Source organism: Hyla sarda, chromosome 6 (genome assembly GCF_029499605.1).
Source record: "Hyla sarda isolate aHylSar1 chromosome 6, aHylSar1.hap1, whole genome shotgun sequence".
Taxonomy (NCBI): domain Eukaryota; kingdom Metazoa; phylum Chordata; class Amphibia; order Anura; family Hylidae; genus Hyla; species Hyla sarda.
In genome coordinates, this window is record NC_079194.1 from 14,990,887 (window position 1) to 15,007,325 (window position 16,439).

General features: G+C 46.0%; 1 protein-coding gene across 1 annotated transcript in view; it reads right to left on the bottom strand.

Moving 5' to 3' along the window:
- Window positions 1-16,439, bottom strand: part of LOC130275352 (calcium-activated chloride channel regulator 1-like) — a 105,799-nt gene that overhangs the window by 75,620 nt on the left and 13,740 nt on the right. The gene's annotated exons all lie outside the window — the stretch shown is intronic.

The window sequence follows — 16,439 nt, forward strand, 5'->3', positions numbered from 1 at the left end:
CAGTGATACCGCTGCTTTTAAGGGGAGCAGTATTGACGTGTACAGCACAGGCCGGCCCGCTCACCTGTACTGACAACTTAGTCTAGTGGTGGCTGCTTTAAGAGCTGTGTGACCAGGGCCGGACTGGCCAACAAATGCAGCCCTCTATCCGCAGCCCCGACAGCCCCGGTCCATGCGAGGTCCCCTTCTCAGATGACACAGAAGTGGGCCTCGCTCCTGCTAGTAATAAGCCAGTGCATTGCCGTTGAATGAGATTTGCCATAGAATGAGATGGTCCGCCTCCATCACATCCTATTGGCTCACTCTTGTCACTTGACATATTTAAACGTCACGCATCGATGCGCACAGCAGTGTCAGTTTGGCTATCACAGGGAGAGGATCTCCTCTCTCTGTGATAGCTGAAGCTGTACGGAGCTCTCATGGCCTCTGTGGCCCGACAGAAGTTCACACATGTACGCAGCTCATACGGCTGCCTCATATACACTTACTCTATTATTACATGTACTGTTGATCCACAGCGCTATTGGGTTCCCGATGGCGCTGTCATCAGTGTGCCTCCCCGCGAGCGCCCCACGGCCGCAGCTCTACTCCCCGTCCCCCGGCCCCCGCAGCTCTACTCCCCGTCCCCCGCAGCTGTACTCCCCGTCGCCTGTTAACGCTCAGGAAGCGATGCACAGCGCAATGGGGAATCCTATGCCCGATGGCGCTGTCATCAGTGTGCGTCCCCACGAGCGCCCCACGCCCGCAGCGAGCGATCCACAGCGCTATGGGGAATCCGCCCGCAGCAAGCGATCCACAGCGCTATGGGGAATCCTATGCCCGATGGTGCTGTCATCAGTGTGCGTCCCCGCGAGCGCCCCACGCCCGCAGCTCTACTCCCCGTCCCGTTAACGCGGAATCCGCCCGCAGCGAGCGATCCACAGCGCTATGGGGAATCCTATGCCCGATGGCGCTGTCATCAGTGTGCGTCCCCGCGAGCGCCCCACGCCAGCAGCTCTACTCCCCGTCCTGTTAACGCTCAGGGAGCAGGGAACTGAAAGTAGAGCATCGGGCGCAGGTAAAGTAGTACTGCACATGCGCAGCACTTCGCAAATAACTTAACCTGCGCCCGATGCTCTACTTTATGTTCCCCGCTCCCTGAGCGTTAACGGGACGGGGAGTAGAGCTGCGGGGGACGGGGAGTAGAGCTGCGGCCGTGGGGCGCTCGCGGGGACGCACACTGATGACAGCGCCATCGGGATCCCGATAGCGCTGTGGATCAACAGTAAATGTATATGAGGCAGCCGTATGAGCTGCGTACATGTGTGAACTTCTGTCGGGCCACCGAGGCCATGAGAGCTCTGTGCAGCTTCAGCTATCACAGGGAGAGGAGATCCTATGGCAAATCTCATTCCACGGCAATGCACCGGGGTAGCGACACTGTTGCTTTAAAAACAGCAGATGTCTGTACGTGCGTAGGCACGCCCTGACTTCACGGACGTCCCTGCCCCGGCTCCTCTGCTCCGTGCAGGCGAATCGCTAGTGCCGCACCCTGCTGATCAAGCCTGCATAAGGTAAAAAAATGATGGACTTGGGGGGTGGGAGTGTTTAGGGGGGGAAGGAGATAGAGGGGTCTGGGGTGGGGGTCAGGATTTTTGGTAGGAGGAGGACCTGGGGGTGGGTTGGATTGGATAGTGGACTCAGGGGCCTGGTGGGGTGGGTAGTGTTACTCAGGGGTCTCATGGGGGGTGAGTGGGTAGGGGACTTGGGTCTGGTGTGGGGGTTAGGGGGATCAGGGGTCTGGTGGGGGGGGGGCACAAAAGTTGCAGGGGTGTGGAATTAAAAAAAAAAAAAATACTTGTCCAGGGACTAAAACGGGAGCCCAATCCACTTGTCCTGGTAACATAAAATAAGGGGAGGTTTTGTTTTTCCTCCTCACCTTCTAACAGCCACAACACTTTCAATTTTCCACCTATAGACCCATATGAGGATTTTATTTTTGCGCCACCAACTGAAATTTGTAATGACATCACTCGTTTTACCACCAAATCTCCGGAAAAAAAAAAATATATATATATACATATATATTTGTGGGGAGAAATTGAAAAAGAAAAACAAACAATTTAGCAAATTTTGGGAGCTTCCGTTTCTACGCAGTGCACTTTTCGGTACAAATTATATGTTATATCTATTCTCTAGGTTCATATGATAAGAGCGATACCCAACTTATACAGGTTTTTTTTTTTTTTTTACGACTTTAAAAAACTTAAAATTATAACTTTTTGTACAATAATTACTATTCCTAAAATTGTCATCTTCTGACCCACATAACTTTTTTATTTTTCCATATACAGTGATGTTTGAGGGTAAATTTTTCATGCCTTGGTCTGTATTTTTTATTGCATTTTATAATTTTTTTTTTTTTGCAATATGATGCGACCATTGACACCCTGCTCCCGCTAGTATGCTGTTTTAATTAACATTATTTTTTTAATAGTTTGGAAATTGCATAGGGAGTGCCAATTTAACCCCTTGCCACAGAATGCAGTGTTTATACGGCGCAGCATTGGTATGATGCAAGCTCAGAAGCTTAGCTCGCTTCAAACCTGTGGCTAATGCGAGACATCGCCAATCAGAGTGATGTATGGCATTAACCCTTTAGACAATGCAATCCAAGTTGATTGTGGCATCTAAAAGTGCCGAAATCTAATGCTGGTAGCTCAGGGTAACTGATCGGGAGTGATTTTGCTGCATATGTCCCGATCAGCTGTTAGGGCAGTGATTACTCTCTTACTTGCTTCCCTGTCGTCCATTCGGCGCTCCTATTCCGCAGCCAGCTTTTGCAGGCTGTAGCAATGAAGCGCTGATAATGCTGATCAATGCTGTCTTATGGAAAAGCATTGTTCAGTATTTGCTATCTGAAGATATCAGTCTGCTATGGGGACAAAAAAATTGTGACAAAAAAAAAAGAAGAATAAGCCCCTCCTCTCCTTTCCCATTTTTTAAATAATGGCAGAATTGGATAGGGGATAAAAATGTTTTTGCCCAGAATACCCCTTTAAATGTAATAAGGACCCTATTTAAACAAGTAACAATATACTGTATAGATATATCTGACCTACTCTCTTCTATTGTATAAAATGGTTTGTATAATGTCATTGTCAGATATGCAACAAATAAGATTAAAGAAAAGTAACACACTATAACATAGATGCACACGCAATTTGGGTGGGCATCTGTTTTATAGTGTGTTGCTTTCCTTTTTGGTTATTTATTGTTTGGACAGATACTCTATTGCACCCCATGGTACTGTATATACTATAGGTTGAGCCCCCCATTTCTATTATAGTAAGATATAAGGATCCTAAGGATTCCCAGGGGTAACTGCAGTTTCAAACAGTCTGAACACCACATGGAAAGGGATTGAGAACCACCTGATGCTCAGGAGACACATGTTGTGAAATAAAGCTATAAACCAGCATAACAATATCTATAAATACTCTCATACTGACAAGAGAAGATAGGAATGCTACAAATTCCATGAGAACGGATTATCCCCGGATAGCCTTGCCTGAGACTCCTAAACTAGTAGCATCGGTTTTTATGATGTTTTGCAATGTCTTATTTGGCCATATGGCATTTACAGGTCAAGTATATGGTTTGGTGAAGGAAATACATGAATGGGGAAGGTGCCTGAGCGTGATTTGTGACCTTTAAAGAGGCCATTCCACAGGGAGGGGGTGACTGAGCTGTGAGCCTCATCTATTGTCTTCTCTATTTACTGGTTTATAAAGAAAACTGCAAGATTTTAGGATCATTTTAAAATATAGATAGTAAAATGAAGAAAAATCACCAAAAATTCTGGGCACTAGTAATCATGGAATATTATGTGAGATGCTTCCACTGGAATTTTCCAGGATTTACAATTTGGCGCCAAACTTGACAATTTTGGCACCAAAAGAATTAGTAGCACAAAAGACCTTTGAAAATGTAAGGAGAAAAAAAAGTGTCATTGATATTGCTGTGACACAAATTACAGTAGTATTACAGCAGTATGTGTGAAAATAAGTATTTTATCCGTAGAAACCGGTTTAAAAATCTGTTATGAGATATTTTACATTGATTTTACATTAATGCCAGGCGCATTTATACGCTTGCACATTTTTTTTTTTATAGCTTGTTTCATTTATGCACTTCCTAAAGCCTGTGCAGTAAAACCTCTCAGCTGGCCAATATGCATAATATGTCGTTAAAAGGAAAATTGGTAACAAAAAATCTGGTTTGGACAGGGTGGTGGTCTCCTCGAGGGCATTCACCTGCACTGTCTATGTAAACAGAGAGAACTAGCACCGCACAGAAATTCTTAGAAACAGCAGGTGAAATAAGTATTGAATACATCATTATTTTTCTCACTAAATATATTTCCAGGCGCAATTGACATGAAATTTCCCCCAGATGTTGGTAACAGCCCAAGTAATCCAGACATATAAAGAAACCAAAACAGACAAGATCAGAAATGAAGTTATGTGTAATAACATGAAATGATACAGGGAAAAAGTATTGAACACACTAACTGTTATTTATTTATTACTTTGTAAAAAAGCCTTTATTGGTAGTGACTAATAGAGATGAGCGAACTTTTCAAAAATTTGATTCGGCCGATTCGCCGAATTTTTCGAAAAAGTTTGTTTCGATCCGAATTTTTTCGCGGCGAATCTATATTAAAAAAGGCTATTTCTAGCCTACATACAGCCTCTATAGGGGTATAAAACACTTTGCTGTGTTCTAAAACGCATATGGAATGTGCTGGGGTAGAGAAATAATACTGTTATTCAGAATAGCATGCAGATTACCGGCATCGCTCTTAGAATCACTGTCGCACAGCAGCACAATGACAGAGCCTGGTGGTGGCATCAGTGTCAGGAGACCATATAGTGACTGAATGACATAGAGTGGAGGTGTTGGCAGCATGAGAACACCATATAGTGGATGAATGGCACAGCATGGACAGGTTGTCAGCATGAGGACACCATATAGTGGCTGGATGACACAGCGTGGAGGTGTTGGCAGCATGAGGAGACCATATAGTGGCTGAATGACACAGCGTGGAGGTGGTGGCAGCATGAGTAGACCATATAGTGACTGAATGACATAGCGTAGAGGTGTTGGCAGCATGAGAACACCATATAGTGGATGAATGGCACAGCATGGACAGGTTGTCAGCATGAGGACACCATATAGTGGCTGGATGACACAGCGTGGAGGTGTTGGCAGCATGAGGAGACCATATAGTGGCTGAATGACACAGCGTGGAGGTGGTGGCAGCATGAGTAGACCATATAGTGACTGAATGACACAGCGTGGAGGTGTTGGCAGCATGAGGACACCATATAGTGGCTGAATGACACAGCGTGGAGGTGTTGGCAGCATGAGGAGACCATATAGTGACTGAATGACAGCGTGGAGGTGTTGGCAGCATGAGGACACCATATAGTGACTGAATGACATAGCGTAGAGGTGTTGGCAGCATGAGAACACCATATAGTGGATGAATGGCACAGCATGGACAGGTTGTCAGCATGAGGACACCATATAGTGGCTGAATGACACAGCGTGGAGGTGTTGGCAGCATGAGGACACCATATAGTGGCTGAATGACACAGCGTGGAGGTGTTGGCAGCATGAGGACACCATATAGTGACTGAATGACATAGCGTGGAGCTGTTGGCAGCATGAGAACACCATATAGTGGATGAATGGCACAGCATGGACAGGTTGTCAGCATGAGGACACCATATAGTGGCTGAATGACACAGCGTGGAGGTGTTGGCAGCATGAGGACACCATATAGTGGCTGAATGACACAGCGTGGAGGTGTTGGCAGCATGAGGACACCATATAGTGACTGAATGACATAGCGTGGAGCTGTTGGCAGCATGAGAACACCATATAGTGGATGAATGGCACAGCATGGACAGGTTGTCAGCATGAGGACACCATATAGTGGCTGAATGACACAGCATGGAGGTGTTGGCAGCATGAGGAGACCATATAGTGACTGAATGACACAGCATGGACATGTTTGCAGCATGAGGACACTATATAGTGGCTGAATGACACAGCATGGACATGTTGTCAGCATGAGGACACCATATAGTGGCTGAATGACACAGCTTGGATGAGGCTGAAGCATGAGGACACCATATAGTGGCTGAATGACACAGAATTGAGGTGTTGGCAGCATGAGGAGACCATATAGTGGCTGAATGACACAGCGTGGAGGTGTTGGCAGCATGAGGAGACCATATAGTGGCTGAATGACACAGCATGGAGGTGTTGGCAGCATGAGGAGACCATATAGTGGCTGAATGGCACAGCGTGGAGGTGTTGGCAGCATGAGGAGACCATATAGTGGATGAATGGCACAGCCCGGAGTTGCCAGCAGCATGAGTAGGCACTAGGCCTTCACAATCCCTAAGATTAAAAGATGAATTAAGAAATTTAAACTGAAGATTTTGGATAGCGGGTGCTACCTATGAGAAAATGTGAAATTCCCAGACCCAGGCCCCACAGCGGCATCAGTAATGCCTGAATGACACAGCCTGGAGTTGGCTGATGCACGAGTATACACCAGGGCTTCACAATCCCCCCCAAAAAACACACAATTTTTGAAATTTTTGAAAAAGATTTTGTATAGCGGGTGCTACCTATGAGAAAAATTTGAAATTCCCAGACCCAGGCCCAGCAGCGCCATCATTTTTTTATTTGAAAATTAAAACAAACTTTGAGTGTCCCGAACCCCATCGTATGGGTACTAAGGACCAAATCCAACAAGCCCCCACAGCAACATCAGTAAAACATATATTGCCTGAATGACACATCCTGGAGTTGGCTGATTCACGAGTACACAGCAGGGCTTCACAATTCCCCCCCAAAACACCACAATTTTAGAAATTTTTTTAAAAGATTTTGGATAGCGGGTGCTACCTATCAGAAAATTTGAAATTCCCAGACCCAGGCCCAGCAGCACCATCATTTTTTTTATTTGAAAATTAAAACAACCTTTGCGTGTCCCGGACCCCAGCGTGTTGGTACGAAGGACCAAATCCAACAAGCCCCCACAGGGCTCATGTGGCTGTGAGATGTAGGCGCAACGTCTCCATTGCCCTGACCGGCCATTGTTTCCAAGACTTCTCATCAAGGCAAACCATGTGAAGAACAGCATGACACCGCTGTGACCTGCACACATGGTATGCTGAAGGGCCACTGAGACTTTTCCGGGCAGTGGAGGCTTAAGACATAGTGGAGGATGTGGAGGCGGAGTAGCACACTGTAACAGGACCAATGGGCTGACAGAGTGTAGCAGGAAGCAGCATTGAGTACACACCAGGGCTTCAGAATCCCAAAGAAAAAACAACCATTTAAAAAAAAAAAAAAAAAATTAAGAATATTGAGGACAGCGGTTGCTACCTATATATTTCCTAAATGACACAGCCTGGAGTTGGCTGATGCATGAGTACACACTAGGGCTTCACAATCCCCGCCAAAAAACACAACAATTGTAGAAATTTATGAAGAAGACTTATGGATAGCAGGTGCTACCTATGAGAAAATTTGAAATTCCCAGACCCAGGTCCAGCAGCGCCATCAGTAAACCATATATTGCCTGAATGACACAGGCTGGAGTTGGCTTATGCATGAGTACGCACCAAAGCTTCACAATCCCTAATAAAAAAGACAAACATTTTTGACGAAAAATCTTAACGCAAATTTAGGACGGCGAGTGCTCTCTATATATTACCAGAATGACACAGCCTGGAGTTGGCTGCAGCATGAGGAGACCATTGAAATGTGTGATTTTTTTTTTAGAAATTTAAATCAAAATTTGTTTTCCCGGACCCCCCCTTGTGGGTACAAAGGACCTAATCTTACAAGCACCCACAGGGCTCATGTGGCCGTAAGATGTAGGCGCAAGGTCTCCATAGCCCTGACTGGCCATTTTTGGTTTTTGTACCTTTGTTTAAGAACAAGCGCATATCCAAGAGTCCAGAAGACTCTATAATGCAGGACAGGGGACCACCAAAAGACATTCTTCTATAAAATAATTTTTTATGAAATAAAGAAGCAGAGTTCATCCCTCTCCGTATTTTTTGGGAAATTTTTACTTAAAAAATCACACTCAACAATCTTTCAATAGTGTAATGGTTATTATTCTGGAAAATTCAAGTTTATTACTGTGATAATTATCAGAAAATTTGAAAAAAAAAAAACACTACCCAAGAGTGTTTAATAACCTCATACATTGTACCATAAATGTTGAAATTTAAACTAAGCATGTATGTATGTATTTCAAAAATCCTAAAATTAAAGGCCCAAGCCCAGGACCAGCGTGTGTCTATCTTTCACCAATTATTTGCCAGGAAAGAAGAATCACAACTAAGTGCGGGTCATAAGCTTGGGTTCATTAAGTTCCTGCCCTTTGTACACACCGCATGTCTCTACTACTGATTGGTTGGTTTAGTGAGGTCCTCGGCTTGTCCCCGGCGGGGTAGGAGAAGGCCCTGGCAGAGCGCTGAGAATTTAAAGATCATTGTTGAAATTTGCATTAAGCATGTATTAGCTACTGCTAAACTTCCAAAAATTAAAGGCCCAAGTCCAGAAGTGTCAGTGAGGCAAGTAGTTCCTGAAAGACACAAGATGAGTCAGGAGCAGGCATTCTCAGTACCCAAGAGGGTTTCATAACCGTTTACATTTAAAGATCAATGTTGACATTTGCATTAAGCATGTATTTAGCTACTGCTAAACATCCAAAAATTGAAGGCCCAAGACCTGAGGCATCAGGGAGGCAAGTAGTTCCTGAAAGACACAGGATGAGTCAGAAGCAGGCATTCGCAGTACCCTAGAGGGTTTCATAACCCCTTACATTTAAAATTCAATGTTGAAATTTGCATTAAGCATGTATTTAGCTACTGCTAAACTTCCACAAATTAAAGGCCCCAGGCCAGAAGCATCAGTGAGGCAAGTAGTTCCTGAAAGATGCAGGATGAGCCAGGAGCAGGCAATCGCAGTACCAAAGAGGGTTTCATAACCCTAATTGATAACCCAAGAGGGTTTCATAACCAACCCTAATTGGGAAATGTTGGTGTAGCAGCATGGTCAATCCACTCTGAGGCATCTGGCATTGGTGGCTGGAAATCCTGGCTGATCCATCCCTGATTAATCTTGACAAACGTCAGTCTCTCCACATTTTTAGTAGACAGATGAGTTCGCCTTGGGGTGACTATGGTCCCGGCCGCACTAAACACCCGCTCTGATGGCACACTACTGGCCGGGCAGGACAGCTTTTCCAGGGCAAACTCTGCTAGTTGCGGCCATAAATCAAGTTTGGCTGCCCAGAAGTCCAGCGGATCTTCAATGGTTGTTGGCATGGTCATGTCAAGGTATGCCACCACCTGCTGGTTCAGGTCCTGCTCCATGTCTACCTGCTGCTGATGAGTTGCTTCACTATGCGGGTGAAGAAAGCTACTCATCAGCAACTGTGGACTCAGACTGCTGCTGATTGAGCTGGTACTGCTCCTGCCACCCCTCCCCTCCCCAGCAGTCATGGCAGTGGAAGGTGAGCGCAGAGGGCCCCCCGAGTCAGACCTGCGAGTGGATGGACCATGTGGCCGATAGGCATCGGCCAACTGTCTACGTAGAATCTCTCTGTAGTAGGTCAGTTTGTCCTCCCTCTCAGTGGGCGTAAAAAAGGCCCCCATTCTGGGACAGTAGCGAGGGTCTAATAAGGTGGAGATCCAGAAGTTATCCCGCTGACGAATTTTGACAATTCGGGGGTCACTACGCAAGCAACTGAGCATGCATTGTGCCATTTGCGCCAGTAACTAGGAGGGACTACCTGCCTCCATCTCCACTACATACTGCCACGGTGTGTCTGGGTCCTCTGTCTCAACTTCCTCATAACCCTCCTGCTCCTCTGGCTGCTCCTGCTCCTCCTCTCCTGTCCGATGACTAGAAACATCTCATCTCATCCAAACTAAACTGTGCTCCGCTCTGCCCCTCATCATCCTCCTCCTCCAGTTCAGCCCCCACAGGGCTCATGTAGCCTTGAGATGTAGGCGCAACGTCTCCATTGCCGTGACCAGCCATGGTTTCAATCATTTGTTGTAGGAAATGTAGGAGTGGAGATACGTCGTTCATGGCGTAATCCAAGCGGCTTACAAATAATGTGGCTTCCTCAAAGGGTCTCAGCAAACGGCAGATGTCACGTATGAGCTGCCACGGGTTCACATTGAAGTTACACAGGGGAGTACTCCTATCTGCTTGGATCATCAAGAAATCGGTGATGGCTTTTCTTTGTTCGTATAGTCTGTCCAACATATGGAGGGTGGAATTCCAACCTGTGGCAACGTCACAAATATGACTATGTTGTGGGATACCATTATGACGCTGCAGCTCAAGGAAGGTGTGCTTGGCGGTGTATGAGTGGCTGAAGTGCATGCACAGTTTCCTTGCCATTTTCAGGATGTTTTACAAATGGGGTGAAGACTTGAGGAAGTGCTTGACAACCAGATTCAATATGTGTGCCATGTAGGGAGCATGTTTCACACTTCCTTGTCGCATCGCGGACACGATGTTCTTCCCGTTGTTGGTCATCATGGTTCCCATTTCCAGATTTCGTTGAGTAAGCCATACTCGGATTTCTTTACGAATGAACTTTAGCAGTCCCTACCCTGTGTGACTCCGTTCGCCAAGGCAAACCATGTGAAGAACAGCTCGACACCGCCGTGCCCTACACACAGGGTACGATGAAGGGCCACCGAGATTTGGACGTGCAGTAGAGGCTGAGGACACGGTGGAGGATGAGGAGGCGGCGTCGCACACTGTAACAGGACCAACTGCCTGGGAGCGAGAGCGTGGAGGAGGAAGCGGTTTGGCCTGTCCAAGTTGCTGTTGTGGCTGTGCAGGAACCACATTTACCCAGTGGGCCATAAAAGACAAGTATTGTCCCTGCCCCTAGTTACAGCTCCACACGTCGGCGCTGCCGTGCACTTTTTAACACACCGACAGGCTCAAGGACTGGCCCACCTTCTCTTGTACAAACTTATGCATGGCTGGTACTGCCTTCTTCGCAAAGAAATGACGGCTTGGGACTCTCCACCTGGGCTCGGCACAAGCCATCAATTCTCTGAAAGGTGCAGAGTCCACCACTTGAAAAGGGAGGGACTGCAACACCAGCAACTTGGACAGGAGCACATTCAACTTCTGCGCCGTTGGATGAGTGGGCGCATACTGTTGTCTCTTGGACATGGCTTCGCCAATGGATTGTTGGCGGAATGGCTGACTAAAAGCGGGAGAAGCAGGAGCGACAGAAGGAGGGTATGACACACAGCTCCCTTCAGCTGAGGTGGTGGAGCCTTGGCTGGATGAAGGAGGGAGCGGATGGCCACTGGGTGATGCAGCAGGCTGGAGCACTACATCGGAGCCACGGTTCTCCCAGGCCGCTTTATGGTGGCGAAGCATGTGTTGACACAGGGCTGTGGTGCCGACATTGGGACTCTGGCCACGCTTCATCTTCGGCCGACAGATCTTGCATGTGGCTACGTGAACCTCCTCCGGATGCCTTATGAAAAACTTCCACACCGCCGAGTAGCTGATTTTCCCTCCCACAGTCCGCACTAATTGACTGCTACTGGCGCCGTCTCCAGGAACCCCTGTTCCACTATCTTCCAGAAAGGTAGGCTGCCGGGCATGTTTGGCTCCTGAATTTCCACTCCTGCCACCACGCTGACTGCCAACCGTGCTACCTCCTTGCTGCCTGAAGGGCAACCTGCAACTCTCTTCTCCTGATGATGATGAAGCCCCTTCTGCACCCGGCTCCCAATTGCGCTCGGCGTCATCATCATCAACAGGTGTGTACACGTCACTGATGTCCTCCTCAGGTTCCCCAACAGTGTCTGCTTCAGGACCCTGAACACTTGCAACACCGCCTCCCACGTTACTCTCCGCATCACTGCTTGGCCGCCTAGCGGAGCAAGCGGCGCATGTCTCCTCCCCTTCTTGGCTGTCTAGTAGCTGCTGACTGTCCTCTATTAGATCGTCCTCAGTAAATAGTGGAGCTGAACCCACAGCATAAATGCTTCTTTAGGAGAGGGAACAGCATAGGACAAAAGCAATGGGAGGACAGGGACTGCTCCCGGGCCATGCCAACTGAGGGTTGTGTCTGAGGAACCCACCGACTGTTGACTGGGGGTGTCAGATGTCACTTGTGATGATGTGGATGAGCGTGTTAACCAATCGACGATGACAGATGGGTTGCTGGTGGAGACACGACCGCTGGCTGATAAAGGGAGCTCAGGCCTCTCACTGCGACTCCTGCTGCCACTTACCCCAAGTCTGCTGCCAACTCTGCCTGAAGTATTTAGGCCTCTGCCACTCCTCTGTGCACATCCTGGCACTTCTCTGCCTGACATACTCAGGTACTAAATGGTACAATACTTGGATGTACCTATGCGGTATGCACTGATGAGGGCAGTAATACGCGTAACTATACGCAGAAAAAACTCTGTATTTTTTTTAAAACACTAGCCAGTGAATACTATTGTTTGGACTTTGACAGTATGGAGCACCTTGACAGCTTAACAGGAACTAAATGGTACATTACTTGGATGTAGCTATGCGGTATGCACTGATGAGGGCAGTAATATGCAAAACTATACGCAGAAAAAACTTTTTTTGAAAAAACTATTTTTGAAAAACACAATCTGGTGGATACTATTGACGTTATGGTGTTCTGGATGCCGCCACTGCCGACCCGGAGATCGCGGGGATCCCCAGCTGTGGGACCCCCGCAATCCTTTGGAAAGGGGATAAGATGTTTTCAGCAGACTACCCCATTAAAGGCTAATAAGCCAGTCAGCAGTCAGAGCAGGAGATGGAGAGAGAGAGAGAGAGAGAGAGAGAGAGAGAGAGAGAGAGAGAGAGAGAGAGAGGGAGAGGGAGAGGGAGAGGGAGTGAGAGAGAGAGAGAGAGAGAGAGAGAGAGAGAGAGAGAGAGATAGAAATAGAGATAGGACAGGCATAGGGAACAAAGAGAAACAGACAATGTGTGTGAACGGGAGCTAGAATCCTTATCCTAACTATAACATCTGCAGTGCACAAATCCTATAGGAGCTATACAAGGATCCACAGCAAATAAGTGCTCATCCCCAGCATGTGTGTGTGTGTGGGTTGATCATATGGGGAACCGCCTGTCGATTCCTACACAAGCCTAATTGTGTACCACAAAACCCAGCAAGACTTTTTCAAGGCTGATACACACGCACAAAAAAATTAAAAATAACAGAACAAGTACTGAACTGAGCAAAGCTGTGCTGCAGCTGACCTGTATGATAGCAATACATTACGTCCCCACTGTGCACATTCATGTGGTGCAGAGGTTGGACCACTCCATGCAGTTGTCGGTGTGCAGCACAGTGCATGCAGTGCAAAATTTGACTACTTCCAGCTATGTCTGGCTGCTAACATTTTAATCAAATACATTTTTGAACCTCCTGCTGTCCGCAGACTACTACACCCTTACCAGTCTACCTTCTCCTGCTCTCTGCTGGATACTACTATTTCGACAAGTCTGCCATCACCTTTGCTGCTGCTACCTCCTGCCAGGCCTGGGTCGCCTGGCAAAATTTGAAAAAAAATACATTTTTAACCTCCTACTGTCAGCAGGCTATGACAACTCTTACCAGTCTGCCTCCTTCTACTGTATGCTGGATACTACAATTCCCGCTGGTCTGCCGTCACCCTGGCTGCCGCTACCTCCAGCCAGGCCTGGTCTACCTGGCAAAATTTGAAAACAAAAAAAGTGTTTTTTTTTAACCTCCTGCTGTCTGCAGGCTACTATAACCCTTACCAGTCTACCTCTTCGTGCTGTACTCTGGGTACTATCGGTCCATAGTCTGCCATCACCCTTGCTGCTGCTACTTCCAGCCAGGCCAGTAATAATTTGAAAAACCTCATTTTTTAACCCTCCTGCTGTACACTGGTTACTACAATCCCAGCAGTCTGCCATCATCCTTGCTGCTGGTAGTTTCAACTAGGCCTACACATTCACAACCCAAGATCCCCCAAAAAAGATAATTTTTTCATCTTTTCATACAAAAGCTAATTATTCTTCACAATTTTGGGACACCAATCCTTTTTCGACTCCCAAAACGGAAAATTTTTTGAAACCCTTGAAAACATCCCTGCGATCTTCTTCGCTTAAATAAAAAGCTGTAGCTATTTCCAAAAAGGGATAACTTTTGGAATGTTTTGAAAAAGCCACTGGTTCTTCCGATACCCCCATCTGCATTTTAATATCGGCAGACATCTATTGACAACCTGGAATACTTTATGATGCTTTATTTTAGCCTAAAAACTGTGAGCACATGAAAGAAGCTGTTAGTTACCATGGGTTACCGCATGTCGCCATAACTGAGCCTAAAATCACCAAAAAACTACATGAATTCATCCCTAGCAGTGTTCTACAGGAGTTTAGAGCTTTACAGGAGTGTAAGTGTGGGTTCACACTACATTTCTTACATACGGTCACCCGATCCAGCTGGGGGGAGTGAAAACTGGACGTTTCCATATCCAAGCAGGACCCGGCCCGTATCTCATTCATCTGAATAGCCAACCGGAGTCAGATAGTTACTCCGGTCAGCTCATTTTTGTCCCCTATGCAGTTTTGTAATGGGACTTAAAACCATGGTATACCACGGTTTTAGGTCTGGTCAGAAAACCGGATACGGGGCAAAAATTAGCCGAACGTAGTCACTATCGCTATCTGACTCCAGTAACCTCATCCTCAGAGCGGTCCGGCCCCTGCTGTCAGAGACAGGCTTAAATGATGGCCCCCTCAGCAAATCACTGGCTGAGCCGAGGTCTGAAGTGGTTGGGGATTGGAGCGCGCCTAGGATGGATGAGTAACCAGCCCCTGTACAGGAGATCACGGGGTGCCCCAGAAGTCAGACCCCCACAAATAGAAACTTATCCCTAACAACACATGTGATACTGAGATGTAAAAACATTTGATCGGTACATTTGAACAAAATTGGCAATTCTGACTACTATGCATTAAAATTGACTTTTTATTTTTATTTGTCATGCTTACAATTTCCTTCCCAAAAAAGTAAAAAAAAAACTAAAACCTTACAGTAGAATTTTTAGCTCTTACACAATATATATATATATATATATATATATATATATATATATATATATATAAAACTCCAAGAGAGCAGCACTCCTAGGGTCAATGCAGTAATGATAGGGTGCGTCCAGTTGCTACAGATCCTGGTTACGAATCCCTCCACATAGAAAACGAACGGCAACCACACTCCCATATGTTGAAAAAAAAAGTGGTCTTTATTCACACAAACGTGAAGATGGCTTCACGTTTGTGTGAATAAAGACCACTTTTTTTTCAACATATGGGAGTGCGGTTGCCGTTCATTTTCTATATATATATATATATATATATATATATATATATATAGCTATATAGCTGATTTTTACTTTTTTAAAGCAATATAATATTTTTTTTCTAAGCAATATCATCATATTAGCAATATTTATAAAAATCTGTGATTTAATTCAAAAATAAGATTGATATCTTTTTCAGATCGTTTGATATTTGTGTATATATAGTTAGAATTTTGATTCAACATTGTAACTGGGCTGTGATATGACTGTACAGTGATCCCTCAACTTACAATGGCCTCAACATACAATAGTTTCAACATACAATGGTCTTTTCTTGACCATTGTAAGTTGAAACCAGACTCAACATGCAATGTACAGACAGTCCAGATCTGTGAAACATGTCAATGGCCGGAAGATCTGACCAATCAGAATGGGCATTTCACTGGTAAAACACCTGTATTACTGAAGTGTATGCACTGACTGATGTCTGGTAGCGCCCCCTACAGTACAGGGAGGTATTACATGTTCTGTACTCTTTACTTGTTTTATTGAAGTGTATGCACTGACTGGTGTCTGGTAGCGCCCCCTACAGTACAGGGAGGTATTACATGTTCTGTACTCTTTACCTGTATTACTGAAGCGTACGCACTGATCGGTGTCTGGTAGCGCACCCTACAGTACAGGGAGGTATTACATGTTCTGTACTCTTTACCTGTATTACTGAAGCGTACGCACTGACTGGTGTCTGGTAGCGCCCCCTACAGTACAGGGAGGAATTACATGTTCTGTACTCTTTACCTGTATTACTGAAGTGTATGCAGTGACTGATGTCTGGTAGCGCCCCCTACAGTACAGGAAGGTATTACATGTTCTGTAGTCTTTACTTGTATTACTGAAGTCCATTCACTGACTGGTGTCTGGTAGCGCCCCCTACAGTACAGGGAGGTATTACATGTTCTGTACTCTTTACCTGTATTACTGAAGTCCATTCACTGACTGTTG